General features: G+C 43.0%; 1 long non-coding RNA gene across 1 annotated transcript; it reads right to left on the bottom strand.

Moving 5' to 3' along the window:
- Positions 1-1,149: 1,149 nt before the first annotated feature.
- LOC102388543 lies at positions 1,150-3,733 on the bottom strand. Its single transcript, XR_324945.1, has 3 exons — positions 3,686-3,733; positions 3,161-3,389; positions 1,150-1,167 (listed from the first exon to the last, which is right to left on the bottom strand). It is a non-coding gene; the product is annotated as an uncharacterized LOC102388543 (long non-coding RNA).

The following is a 3,733-nucleotide window of genomic DNA, read 5'->3' as shown; positions in this document are numbered from 1 at the left end:
CCCAACCCCTCATGCTGCAAGAACCGCCCTAAATCAGGTGGTGCTGTTATGGCCTATCAGGTCCCAGACCACTCTAACCCCCACGCCAGACCACAGGCGTGGCCTATAGGGTGACAGGGTAGTGATGTAACCCCTCTAACAACCCGCCCCACCACCCCCAACCAATTGGAGGGGGTTTCAGAGGCTTCCAACCTCCCAAGAACGATGCTGAACCAATTGGACTGAGTACAGTGGGGGGCAGGAGTGGGGGTTTAGGCGGCAAACCCACCAGGTCTATCTGCTTTCCCAAACGACCCCTCTGGTTATCTGAGACCATGCTAAGGCAAGCAAGGGCGGATATGGATTCTTTCACAACGCCTGTAGGCCCACTCACTACACCCCCCAAGACGGCCTTATAGAAAACGTTACCGTAGAAATAGTTTTGAGGAGGAGACCCGACTCCTTGCCCAAAGACTCTTTGTGACGCCTGACCCTGTTGGGGAAGAGCCTATGAACAGGCAATTGGAGGAGACCCAGGACCTCCAAGCAGACATTGAGACTTTGGGTGGGGTGATGTGGGGGGGACTTGCCTTATAAAGATAAAACAGACCTCAAAAAAAAAAAAGGTGACCTCTCTTACCAAAAGGCCTGCATGGAAAAGATAGCCACATTAACATACCACCAGTTCTCAGAGCTAACATCACAACTGCCCTTCTGGACATGTGCCTGGCACCTGTGCAAAATGCTAGAGTGAGAAAGTCAAGTTCTGCTCTATTACATTTGTGTAAATGATTAAACAAAATTGCCCCACAACCCCAAAAAGATTTTTTTACCTGAAGGTATTCACCATGGAACCAGCCATGGCCCTAAAATAAATGGTACCTCTGCATTTAAACATAAACAAGCAGTTAGAAAAATATGTACATCTAAAAAAAGAAGCAACGATTCCTTCCCCTCCCACGTTAAGGAAGATGTAACAAACAGAAATGCTGTTCAGAAAAAACTTTGTTCACAAACGCAGTCCCTGAAGTTTCAAGGCACTGTCTCGCTGTTGTCATACCACCTCATCTGATTCCAAGCCACGTACTTCATAGATATTGAGCTGCTTTTCCATGCCCATTCGATGTCTGTCTGTGTTGTGATGCTAGCGTCAGCATCAATGTCCATTCTCCTTCCACATCTGTTGCACTGGAGGGCAAAAGTGAAGCCACCGGGTAGAGTGGTAAGTTCACTCCTTATCTCGAGCTTAGTTTAGACTGCATCCTTTTATTCTTGAAAATGTGTACAGCCCCCTTCAAATATTTTGAAGGCCTCCCAAGAGTTAGCTTTGATAACTGTATTCCTTTTGCCCCTTTCTTGGCCAACTTAAGAGTATACACCTTGCCTAGCCCTGGGGACACTCCACCTTCTCTCTCTCTGTTAATGAATTTGAGGTCTCTTTCCAGTGCTACTGAACTATTGTTCAAAGGGATTTTCCTACCAGATATCCCCACCAATTTCATCTGGTGGCATCAAGCTTGTATGTCTGGTGTTTAAAGAATAATCCTCAAGTTCACTATGATGCCAGCCTTGTTGCTGATGTCACAACACAGGAAGGTAAAGAGCAGGAAGGTGTTAAAGATGTATTCATCCTCAACTCTGCACCAGTACCATGGCTGCTACCTTTTGCACTTGTGTTGTTCCTGTGCCTTCAGTGCTAGTTGCAGGAGTGTTTGGTTCAGATTTCTAAGCTGTTTGTCAGGAAAGCTCTGCTGAGTCCAGCTGAAGATGTCTTATTGTATTTACCATGGTAATACGGTAGAACTTTTAAAAACACCTGAATCTCAATAAAAGTCAGTGGGACATAAGCTTCAAAGTTTCAAAGTCAACTAGGTGTGTTTGCAAAATGTGCCCATAGTCATTTTTTTTTTTTACAATGACCTGGTCAAAAACAAAGTGTGTAACTGGTGCGAGTCTTTGAGTGTGATTTAAGCACAAGAAGGCAGTCTAAGGATTGATTTTTATAAACGTGCCTTTAGGTTGTCATTATACTTTCTTTTAAAAGGGTGACTGCAAAAGACTGACTTGGAAATAAGTGAATCCTAGGAAAATTAAAGCTCTTCAGAGGCCATCACTTGTTTGTAGCTGGTACCCATGTATTTCAGAAGCATGTGACTGAATGAGAATTAAGAATAATGGAGACTTTTGTTACTTCTTGCTTTCTTGTGATGCTAATAAATAAGTCATTACCACCACTGCTACTATTAAAGAAAAGAATTAAGGGCTGGCCCTGAAGCTAGTTAAATGACTTAGGCTGAATCTGTCCCTTATGGATAGGCCCAGCACTATGTAAACTCACTGTTGTGCTCAAGAAGATCTCTAAATAATGTTTAGGACTTGGCATAGGGGTGAGTTTTGCTCACCAAGAAATACCAAGAGGACTTCAGTGAAGTGTACATTGCTTGGTACCTAGCTTCCTGTTGAACAGGTTTAAGCAATCATTTCATGGCTGAGGCAAGGAATTTTGAAAATTGCCAACTTTAAGAAAAACAAAGTTCTGTAAAATCCAAACTCTCAGATGTTGGTACCTGAAGGGAGTGCCAACAACTGTAGTTCAGCATCTATATAAACAGCTTGATTTCACGCCTGTACTCTTTCCAGTGCTGCTGGTTATCTACAACTCAGTCCTCACTGGTAGCAACAGCCGTCTCCTGAACCGTGGCGTTTCTTACATTCATGGTCAAGAAAAACAAAGTTCTGTAAAATCCAAACTCTCAGATGTTGGTACCTGAAGGGAGTGCCAACAACTGTAGTTCAGCATCTATATAAACAGCTTGATTTCACGCCTGTACTCTTTCCAGTGCTGCTGGTTATCTACAACTCAGTCCTCACTGGTAGCAACAGCCGTCTCCTGAACCGTGGCGTTTCTTACATTCATGGTCAGGAGAATTATATGTGAAAACCCCTACGCATATGGCTTGATTCTCAATGCTGCAATAACAAAGAAAATATTGGTCAAATTTTCAATTCTATTTTGGTAGCAGTATATAAAATTCATTAATTTTCAAGGAAGCACAGTTCAACAGGAAGCTTTTTTTTTCACAATAATTATGATCTTTCAAAAAAGGAGAAAGACTCTCCTCTTTTTGTAAATTGTGTGAGCAATCAGTCCTGGGTTTCATATTCACGGGGTTCAGATCACCTGTTTTGGGGGTGTGCATCCTAGTCTTTTTACACCTGACTCTCGCAGAGGTATGTGCCTTGTTTTCCTCTGAGGGATCGTACCCTTCTGTTCTGTCCCGTCGGTCTTCCATCCTTGGGTGTTATGATCTGCAGGCTGTGCATTTCGGGGTTTGGGGGTTTTTTTGCTTGTGCTTTTAGAGGTCTCTGCCCAGGCCCCCGCTCTTCTTCGGGAGTGGTGTGTGTGATCACTTAGGAAATATAAAATTTACATCTCAGCATTGAGAATCCACTTGCCTCACACACTGCACATTTAACATTTGCTTCACCCCTACACACAGCTTCTCCCACAGGAAACACAAAGTTTCAGAAGCTGATTTCCGAAAAATTACCTTTTACTAATGGATAAAAACATGACTGTATGTGCTTGTTCTGCTTTTCTATTTTAGAAGAAGAGGTTCTGGTTGCAAACAAACAGTTGTTATAACTTAGTGTGATTATAGCAACACTGCCACAAATAACCCAATCCTTGTAAAATAATTTTTACCTTATTGTGGTAAAATGGCCTGGGGCTTCCCCACCTGATAAGCGCTCT

Source organism: Alligator sinensis, unplaced genomic scaffold, assembly GCF_000455745.1.
Source record: "Alligator sinensis unplaced genomic scaffold, ASM45574v1 scaffold1083_1, whole genome shotgun sequence".
Taxonomy (NCBI): Eukaryota; Metazoa; Chordata; order Crocodylia; family Alligatoridae; genus Alligator; species Alligator sinensis.
Note: the sequence above shows the minus strand (reverse complement) of the source record. Positions and strands in the feature narration are given on the sequence as shown.